This window comes from Coregonus clupeaformis, chromosome 34 (assembly GCF_020615455.1).
Source record: "Coregonus clupeaformis isolate EN_2021a chromosome 34, ASM2061545v1, whole genome shotgun sequence".
Taxonomy (NCBI): Eukaryota; Metazoa; Chordata; class Actinopteri; order Salmoniformes; family Salmonidae; genus Coregonus; species Coregonus clupeaformis.
Window position 1 is genome coordinate 13,235,490 of NC_059225.1, and position 11,099 is coordinate 13,246,588.

Genomic DNA, 11,099 nt, shown 5'->3' on the forward strand with positions numbered 1-11,099 from the left:
TGGCATACTCGCATAACCCTGATATGTTTAGCTGGAAAAGATTCACTAAGACTAAAAACCCCACTGCAAATAAGTTAAGGTGTTATTGATTGTGTGTACTTTTGACAGGTGTGAGGTAAAGTAAAATATTGATGACAGTCACCTAAAAAGTGGTGTACAAATCATTGATTGATTACCTCGACAGATCTTTCACTGCATGAGTAAACTCTGCATGACTGCAAGCAAAACTTTTCAATATATTCTTCTGTATCATACTTTCTGTCTCCGTCGCTCAGACACTTCCTTACAAAAAAAACTAAAACAATCTACTGTAGATGGATAAACCATAATAAAAGTGATCTCAAAGTTATCTTTAGAAATAAAGTGGTGCTTCAGAATGTGTGGATTTATACGTCTCAGTGACTTGAGAAGGCTGAAGAACCCTTACAGTTTAAAATGCCTGTCTGAGATCATCTAGTAGTGATCAGGGTGACACAGGGATACTTGAAGCACTCTTAGTGTCAGAGTGCTGTGTGTGGATGAGTGAAAGGAATCAAGCGCATGAACCAGGATGACTTCAACAGACTTTAGTAAGGTCCAACACATGAACAATGAGTCGCCAACCCAACCGGGCGGCGCGAACAATTACGCACAAACACAGTGCGGAAAAAACAAGAAAAGCGCACGCAGTGCGAACTCTCGAAAAACAACAGACGAAAAACGTGATGTCTACGGTTTACACAACCAAATACGAACATGAAACATAGAACGGTGGCAGCTAGTACTCCGGAGACGACGACCGCCGAAGCCTGCCCGAACAAGGAGAAGGAGCAGCCTCGGCCGAAACCGTGACACTTAGACAGATAAATGCTTTTTTCAACTGCTATAGGAAATTTATCTGAAATAATCTGCTGACATTAGGCGCTGTCTGAGCTCAATTTAAAGATAATCCTCAGACATTAGGCATTGGCTGGACTCTTGGTTTTACAGACACCTGTTTACGACTCTCACAGTCTGTGAACCTGCCTGGGCATAGTAATGGCTAAAGCTGAGGTGACAAAGCACCACACTTTCATTTTATAGGCCCTCTTTGCTCCTGCTCTTTAAACTCTGCCTGATAAATACAACCCTAATAATCAGAGTCTTCACTCGTTCTCTACAATAACAGGTGCAGCACAATAATGGGGATATTGACCAATGGATGAAGGTGAGAGCTCTTTATTTTCACTTTGTCTCACTTTACCTCCTGAAACCAGAGATGGACTGTGTGTGTGTGCGTGTCTGCTTGCGTGTGTGTGCAGTGGATATTATTGTGCTATGTCTGTCTATAAGGCCATATGTATTCATGACGTGTACTTTTGTGTCCCCAGACAGTGGAAATGGCTTCAGACTTTGCAGTGACTGAGGTTTTTTCCCTGAAGAAGCCCCATTCAGGGATAAGGAGCCAGACAATGGCACTAAAAAATACAGAGCAGCTGCTGGATCATGACGAAGCATACGGGGAAGGTAGGCTACTCACACACAAGAATCTCAGGCCTTTACAAATGGTGTTATGGAAATGTTTCCTGTAGCTCAGGCTCTTCTTAGTGATTGGATGAACAGCAAGTTGCGTCTGGAACTGGAGATGGAGGAGGATGTGATTGTCTCCCCTGATAGGAACAGTCCAGTAGCCATGGCACCTGCCCAGCCTGTCTCCCTGGACTACAGTAACTTTGATGGTACAGAGACACTAATCTACACAACAACACTTAAACTCTTTGATGGTACAGAGACACTAACCTACACAACAACACTTAAACTCTTTGATGGTACAGAGACACTAACCTACAAAACAACACTTAAACTCTTTGATGGTACAGAGACACTAACCTACACAACAACACTTAAACTCTTTGATGGTACAGAGACACTAACCTACAAAACAACACTTAAACTCTTTGATGGTACAGAGACACTAACCTACAAAACAACACTTAAACTCTTTGATGGTACAGAGACACTAACCTACACAACAACACTTAAACTCTTTGATGGTACAGAGACACTAACCTACACAACAACACTTAACTCTTACCTTCCATCTGACATTCTCTAGCAAACAGTGGAACTCACACCTCTCGCTATACCTTGTTTTCTAAAGTTCAGTTAATACATCATACCACAGTCAGTGGGTCCATCGGGACCATACGTCATACACCCTCCGTCTCTCTCTCAGACCTGTATTCCCACCTGGCTGAGGAGGAGGAGAGCTCAGTGGTCAACAACTTCCTTCAAGACCTCATGGAGCGGGAAGTGGTGGAATCTGGGATAGTGCAGGATCTGGCACTAGACTGAGAAGAGCGAGACAGGAGGAAGAGGAGGGACCCGGGTCTTACCATGGAGGCGCGTCACCAACAGGTACAAAACCAGATTGACATAAAGCAGGATTGGACAGTCTCAGAATTCTCAAAATTCCCGACAAAATATAATAATTTTTTAATTGAAATCAATTGTTTGGTCCTCACAAGAATAGTAAAACAAATGTGTGTGTATATATTTTTGAGTGTCTGCAGAGGCACTTCTCTGGCTGGTACTCTGCTGTTGGAGAGGAGGGTGCGGATGGGCAAGGCGGCGGCGCTCTGTGATTGGAGGAGACAGCTGAGGGCGTGGCAAGCCTGGAGGTGGTGCGCATGAATTTTTACTCACCAAAGTAGTGTGGTCAAAGACTTAGTAACTTAGTTGTAGTCACCATCTGGTTACCTATAACTACAAAGATAGTTATGTTTGAGTGTTTTTACAAATGTATTAACTTACAGTGCGTTCAGAAAGTATTCAGACCCCTAAAAAATGTTTACTCATCAATCTACACACAATACCCCAGAATGACAAAGCGAAAACAGGTTGTTAGAAATGTTTGTAAATGTATTACAAATAAAAAACAGAAATACCTTATATAAGTATTCAGACCCTTTGCTATTAGTCTCGAAATTGAGCTCAGGTGAGTCCTGTTTCCATTGATCATCCTGGAGATGTTTCTACAACTTGATTGGAGTCCACCTGTGGTAAATTCAATTGATTGGACATGATTTGGAAAGGTGCACACCTGTCTATATAAGGTCCCACAGTTGACAGTGCGTGTCAACTGCCGGCCAGACCCATGGGCGGCGCACAATTGGTCCAGCGTTGTCCAAGGTAGGGGAGGGTTTGGCCGGCAGGGATGTGGGTTCATTTCCCACGAGGGGCCAGTATGAAAAAAATAAAATAAAAAAATATTTTTAAAAAATGTATGCATTCACTAACTGTAAGTCGCTCTGGATAAGAGCGTCTGCTAAATGACTAAAATGTAAAATGTAATGTCAGAGCAAAAACCAAGCCATGAGGCCGAAGGAATTGTCCGTAGAGCTCTGAGACAGGATTGTGTCGAGCCACAGATCTGGGGAAAGGTACCAAAAAATTTCTGCAGCATTGAAGGTCACCAAGAACACAGTGGCCTCCATCATTCTTAAATGGAAGAAGTTTGGAATCACCAAGACTCTTCCTAGAGCTGGCCGCCCGGCCAAACTGAGCAATCAGGAGAAAAGGGCCTTGGTCAGGGAGGTGACCAAGAACCCGATGGTCACTCTGACAGAGCTCCAGAGTTCCTCTGTGGAGATGAGAGAGCCTTCCAGAAGGACAACCATCTCTGCAGCACTCCACCAATCAGACCTTAATGGTAGAGTTGCCAGACGGAAGCCACTCCTCAGTAAAAGCACATGACAGCCCGCTTGGAGTTTGCCAAAAGGCACCTAATGGACTCTCAGACCATGAGAAACTGTCCTCTGTAGCTCAGCTGGTAGAGCATGGCGCTTGTAACGCCAAGGTAGTGGGTTCGATCCCCGGGACCACCCATACACAAAAAAAAATGTATGCACGCATGACTGTAAGTCGCTTTGGATAAAAGCGTCTGCTAAATTGCATATTATTATTATTAAACAAGATTCTCTGGTCTGATGAAACCAAGATTGAACTATTTGGCCTGAATGCCAAGCGTCACATCTGGAGGAAACCTGGCACCATGACAAGCGTCACGTCTGGAGGAAACCTGGCATCATCCCTACGGTGAAGCATGGTGGTGGCGGCATCATGCTGTGGGGATGTTTTTCAGTGGCAGGGACTGGGAGACTAGTCAGGATCGAGGGAAAGCTGAACGGAGCAAAGTATAGTGAGATCCTTGATGAAAACCTGCTCCAGAGCGCTCAGGACCTGAGACTGGGGCGAAGGTTCACCTTCCAACAGGACAACGACCCTAAGCACACAGCCAAGACAATGCTGGAATGGCTTCGGAACAAGTCTCTAAATGTCCTTGAGTGGCCCAGCCAGAGCCCGGACTTGAACCCGATCAAACATCCCGGGAGAGACCTGAAAATAGCTGTGCAGCGATGCTCCCCATCCAACCTGACAGAGCTTCAGAGGATCTGCAGAGAAGAATGGGAGAAACTCCCCAAATACAGGTGTGCCAAGCTTGAAGTGTCATACCCAAGAAGACTCAAGGCTGTAATCGCTGCCAAAGGTGCTTTAACAAGTACTGAGTAAAGGGTCTGAATAGTTATGTAAATGTGATATTACAGTTTCTTATTTTTAATACATTTGCTAACATTTCTAAAAACCAGTTTTTGCTTTGTCATTATGGGGTATTGTGTGCAGATTGATGAGGGGGAAAAAAACAATTTAATCACTTTTAGAATAAGGCTTTAACGTTATCAACATATGGAACAAGTCAAGGGGTCTGAATACTTTCCGAATGCACTGTATTTCCGGATATCTTCAGAACTACCCACAATGCACTATTTCTCAACGTCATATGGAAAACCTGTGCTACCTAGCTAGTTCCAACTGGCTAACGTTAGCTACTAGCCATACTAGCATGTAATTACATTCCAAACCAAGTGTTGGCGCGGGTGAGCTATTATGTACATCCATGAAGAAGAAACCATGTAAATCATGAGCAAAACTGGATCTCCTCTTTTCCTATGCGTTTGGTAGTGGTAGTCGAGCGAGTTAGTGCAGTAATACCCACAAGGATGGGGTTACCACTCATTTGAGAAGCTAGCTTTGAAGTGGGACCGGTTTGTCTGGTTGAAGCGAGCGGATTAGAGTATGGGAACCGTGAACACGTCTACTGTATGCGGTGGTCATTTCCCCCCGGAGTACTTAGTATAACCAGTGGAAGGCAGGATTCGGAATGAGGCTGACTGAAACCAGGTGCTGTGCCGAGCGTGAATGTGAAGCCTGCCACCTCTATTTCCTACCGACCTACCGGTACATCACGAGTGTCAGCAGTGATGGACATAAACTGGCTAACGGTACATCACGAGTGTCAGCAGTGATGGAGATAAACTGGCTAAATTCAATGTGGATTTACCTCACTATATCACTATTGGATTCTTTGACATTGGTAATTAACTCAGCCATCAAATGGTAAGTCTCCGCTCTCTCTACCTCATATATTGCTGGCTTTTTGTTGTTGTTGTTGTGTTCTGTGGGTTCCTGCCTGTGCTAGACTAGTTGTTCTCTGGCTGACTACTTAGCTATGTCAACCGTGGTGGTTAGCTGCCTAGGCTAGGTAGCAGGCTAAAATAATTATCTTTAGCTGGCTGGCTTACTTGCATATACCGGTAACATTATTTGATAAATGTATTTCCAAAACTTTGTTTTACTTTAATGTAGCTGTAAACTAGGTGTTGATAGCAACTGGCTGACTCACGCAATGCTAATGTAACTTTAGCGGGCTAGTAGGGCTAACGTTAGCAGGTTAGTTGGCTAGCAACCTTGAAGCTGATTTGTATCAATAAATTCATAAAGTATTTGCTTGTAAGAAGGTAGCTTGGTAAGGTATAATCTGTCGTTCTGCCCTGATCACCTGGCTGTGACACCACTCTCTGAGGGTGTCTCACAGGAGTGGCATATTCAAGAAAGACATTTCCACCTCACACTTGTACAGGTTACACAACCTGGTTTAATTTGAAGTTATTTCTGTTGGAGTTTACATTTTATGGAATAGGCCATATTACAGCCCGCAAAAGTTTTTTCCGGCATGCAATAACTTGATAAATAGAAAAGTGAGGTGTAACTTTGCATTGGGACTTTTGATGTGTATTCTTATTGTTATTGTTATTTGTATTTATTTTATTACCCCCTTTTTCGATCTTGTCTCATCGCTGCAATTCCCCAACAGGCTCGGGAGGCGAAGGTCGAGTCATGCGTCCCCCGAAACAAGACCAGCCAAACCACGCTTCTTTACACCCACCCGCTTAACCCAGAAGCCAGCCTCACCAATGTGTCGGAGGAAACACTGTTCACCTGACGACTGAGGTCAGCCTGCAGGCGCCGGCCTGCCACAAGGAGTCGCTAGAGTGCGATGAGCCAAGTAAAGCCCCCTTGGCCAAACCCTCCCCTAACCGGGCAATGCTGGGCCAATTGTGCGCCGCCCTATGGGACTCCCGATCACGGCCGGTTGTGATACAGCCCAGTATCGAACCCGGATCTGTAGTGACGCCTCTAGCACTGTGATGCAGTTCCTTAAACTGCTGCGCCACTCGGGAGGCCTTGATGCGTATTCTAATGCAAATATGTTACTTGTGTTTACGTTTATGCTACCTACACTTTAATACTGAATCTGACTCATGAACACAGAGAAAACGTGCCAAATAAATAGGTGCCTGCAAACACCTGGTGAAGACAATTAGCAAATCTGGCCCTCAAGCTCATCACAGTCACAGCAGGTGTTTGTCTCTAATAGTGCGCTTATCATTGTAATCCCTCGTAGACGCTGCCAGATGGCGATGGAGAGTGACCGGAGGCGTATGTTAAGGCGATGCCTGAGTGATTGGCGGTTGTGGTGCCGGGCGGCGAGAGGACGGCGGGAGCTGTTGGCACAGCAGGAAGAGACGCGGTGCAAGATGGCCGCACTGATCAATGCTGCGGCAACTGGGAAACTCAAGGTGATGGAGACGCCTGCTCCTGAGCCAATCACAGCCCCGCCTGAGACTTTTGACCAATCAGAGACCACAGAACTGGTGAGTGACACTTGAAGAGCACAGGCATAGATGCATAGGAGGTCACACAACAAATGACAGATAAATACTTGCACACACAGTGTTGTGTCTGCCCATTGGATATACATTTGCTGGAGCATATAATAATAATAATAATAATAATCACATTAGAGACGGAAGCCCCGAAGGTGGTAACGATGTGTAGTCATGAAATAAACATTAGCTAATTCTGCAAAGGGTCAAATTAATCTGCAAGGCAATAAATGTGCTTATGTATTCATTTGGTGAAAGTCATATATTAGTCTATCAGTATTTACTGAATAAACAAGTTCTGTTTCAGAGTTCCTCTCCTCGCATGAGTTTGCCCGTACTTTTCTCACTGTGAGTTTATCGTCCGGGGAGAGAAACGTTCCCTGCATGATGAGATATTCACAACACTACAAGGTTAGCTTTCTCCTCAGAGAGCGAAAGCGAGGAAGGGGCTAACAAAAAGAGAGAGGTAGTTGAATAGAGTTTGAGGGAGAGAGGTAAATTAGAAAAGGTGGAAATGGCACAGCAGCTTCTAGCGAGATGATCAGCTTCATCCTATTTTCATGTGACCCTCAACTGTCTCTGCAGAAAGGTTAGGTGTGGTCACGACCTGTTGGCCCCACCCCCTCTACTGCCTGTCAAGGTGACGGACAGCTGGGGGCTGTGGTCCCGCCCACCCTCGCCTGGCAGGTGACACAGCGTCACGCAGCACTGAGTGCAGGTGAGTGATCAAAGTAGAAGTTGAAATACTGTATATGACCCTGTATCTGTGATTAGGGGAAACTCCAATCTATATATTAGTTAAGGGCAACTTCTGTCTACCCTCTAGTTCTATCAAGCAGGGGTTGGAACCTAAATTATTTTCCAATCTTTTGTTCTGAACAGAACCACCATTTTTTTTAGTTGCGTTCCATTGTTCCAACCAAGGTAGTTGAAATATATATCGGTGATTAGGGGAAACTCCTACCTAGATGTGGAAATATATCAGTGATTAGGGGAAACCCTTTACTTCTACCAATTATTTAAAAAAATTAAGTGCAACATTTCACAATGGATGATAAAGTTCTGTTCTAGTCAATAGGTGAGCTGAGGCGAGCACGGCAGAGGGGTGAGGTGGGCGAGGGAGGTGGGGACGGCGGTGTAGGTGCTGCCCCCGTTCTCGTAGTGCAGAGTTGCTGGAGGGCTGTTCGAGCCATTGTCGTGTATTAGGATTATGCCTTTGTTAAATGTTTTTCATGAAGAAATGGAATGTTGTTTATGTTAGGTCAAATGTGGCGTTTGTGGGGTGACGCCCCAGGGGAGACTGGTGATTGGCCAGAAGAGGGAGCACCCATCTTTTTGCATTGTTTATAAGTAGGGGCTAGACAAAGAAAGGGCAGAGCGACCATTGCAATCCGGGCCGTCGCTCTCCGGATGTCATGACATCTGTCACTTATGCTGAAGCTTGTGATAAGAATAAACCTTATGATCCAAGTTCAGTATGAGCGGACTCCTTTGTTTATCAGCAATAATTGCCAGCACTTACGCGATACGACACCATGCCAGCCAGCAGCAGACCATCGCAGAGCGAAGGAGGCTCCTCCGGGAACAGCAGGAGCAGATAGCACGCCTGCAGGAGGGAAAAAGCATGATGGGATTGAAGCAGGAGGCCCAGATCGCTCAGCTTGCTGTCCCAGCAGCCCCAGGTCCCAGAGGGATGACCTCTGTCCCCAAAGAACCCAGGTAGGCCCCTGTTCACATTACCATGGGAACTTAGGTGAGGCCCACAGGCTGCCTGTGTGGGGGTGTGGTGTGTCTGTTTGTTCACGCAGGGTCCTCTGGAGTCTACTCAAACCTCAAGACCCAAGCCAATCGATACCATGTGGGACTGCATAGAAATTGCGCTTTTCCGCTTGGACAGAATAACGTGATTGTGGTTGATTTCAGTTACAGAGGTCTGCATAGGACCCAAGGGGATCAGCACTCACTTTCATTGGTAGTTCAACATTTAGTATGCAGTGAACACAAGTTGGTACGAAAGCTCATGACTTGTGGACACTCATCCATGACTTGAAGCAGGCAGCTAAGCATTTTCTCATTTTGGAGGCTGTAAGAGGCTTTCAAATAGCGCTCAGGTCTGAAGACAAGCCATTATCCTGGTGAAAGCTCGGGTTTGGGTAGTTGTGGTTATATTATACTACAGAACACTCAAAAAGTAGGAGTGTTTTTACTAGAAAATAGTCACCTTAATTAAGTTTGAGGAGTCATCAGTGGAGGATACATAGAGCATGAGTTTAATTAAAGCAATACACCACTTCCGCTTGAGAATAAAACCCAGGCTAATTTAAAATGTACTATGATAATAAAAGTGTTCTGCTCCCAGCATACTGTATTTCCCTGCATATTATTCCAGGTGTGACAATGTGTCTGCTGAATGATTCACTCATTAAAAGTTGATTCATTGATCACTACTGGGATATCCTCTTCTTGTACCCTTCCCTTTAAACAAAAACAAGTCCTTAGAATGTCCCCTGTGTGCGGGGCTAGTTGGGTCAGTCTGGGAAGTTGGGAATAGAGTAGATCTATATTAGAGAGTGAATATTTAATGATGTGTGTTTCTGGGTGATGTTCTGTGTTCCAGGGCTGGGAGTGTCTCTGGTGGGAACGATGGCCGCTCCTTGGCCTCGAGGAAACCAGCCGTCCGTCAGCCCTGTCGTCATCCCACCGTCATGGGTCAGTCAGCACATTCACCTCCATGTGAGCTAAACCACACATAGACATCCATTCCAGATGGTTGATCTTACAATGGTCGGACTATCTTGTCATGAAGTATGAAGAAAAGAGGAGAAAATTAATTTAATTTCTGAGTTGGATGTAGGGGAGAGTAGGGTAAGTTGAGCCATATAGGTTGTAGAGGAGAGTTAGTGCATTTACTGTTCGTTAGGCCTACTCATTTTGTTGGCTGACGAAAAGTAATTGTGGACAGTTCTTCCGATATCTTCAATATGCACCTCGGAGTTGGATAAGGACGCGCGCAGTTGCGTGCCCAATGTGTCTGTCTTCACTTGTAGCCTGTGAGAAAGACCAGATCACAGGATGGAGAGCCATGTGAGTGAGAGGTGCTTCGGAGCGCGCAACACTTGGGGCGAAGGGCACAACGCAGCACTCCGGGCCAAGGGCCACAACAGCCACTGGCCGCAAAAGGCATGGATTTTTTTTGGGTGCATTACGGGCACATAAAGGGGATGCCGCCATGAAATCCGAGGCATTATCAAGTGCTTGTCAAATTGTGAATGAGAGACGTGAAGTGTGTACAACCTGCGCAAAAAAACATAGAAGAGCTGATGCCTTTCAAGCAACTTTTTTCAAATCATCATTAGAGTCACATCATGCAGCCTTACAATGTATTAAAAATCAAAACATATAGCCCAACGTTTGTAGAACAACTAAAGTTACATTGATAACTCTAAATTAAGCATATAGGAATACCTATTTCTTTGTTAACCGCTCAACACAGAATAGCCGCATGTGCGCACTCCCTCAAATCGTTTGGAGAAAATATCCTTTCTATTTTATTCAGCTTTGTTCAGTTGTATTCTTCATACTATAAAGTAATATAAAATAATGCCATGGAATTCTAAGCAAATCTTGTCTGCTAAATGAACTAGTGTAGCCCACAGCCATTTGGCATAGCCAGATCAGGACCTAACATAAGGACAACTCACAGTATGCTATTCTGTATACCTGTCTAAAATAAATAATGGATTTATTGTGAAGGTGTAGGCTATATTACATGGATTTATTAGACTTTTTTAAATGTAGATGTTCCAAAGGTCTGTATCAGTGGCTTGTAGGCTATGTGTGGAAGCCAGGAGATGCTAAATGTGTTTATGTTAATTGACGGTCAATTACCATGGGACCGACAGTTATTTGCTTGACAATCACCGGCTGACAACATTTTGTGACCGCCACAGCCCTAGTCAAGAGAGCACTTATTTTGGACAAGCTATGTTTTCAAAACTGTAATGTTGACATGAATTCTAATTATTTCCAGGGATACACAACATCCTGAAATATATGTAGATGTCTTTGTTAGAA

At 44.7% G+C, this 11,099-nt stretch overlaps 1 long non-coding RNA gene across 1 annotated transcript; it reads left to right on the forward strand.

The window, feature by feature from the left end:
- Positions 1-767: 767 nt before the first annotated feature.
- On the forward strand, positions 768-10,008 carry LOC121549824. Its single transcript, XR_005996866.1, has 10 exons — positions 768-1,032; positions 1,148-1,186; positions 1,350-1,485; positions 1,636-1,697; positions 2,195-2,376; positions 2,523-2,642; positions 6,764-7,013; positions 7,611-7,743; positions 8,528-8,744; positions 9,643-10,008. It is a non-coding gene; the product is annotated as an uncharacterized LOC121549824 (long non-coding RNA).
- Positions 10,009-11,099: the final 1,091 nt, after the last annotated feature.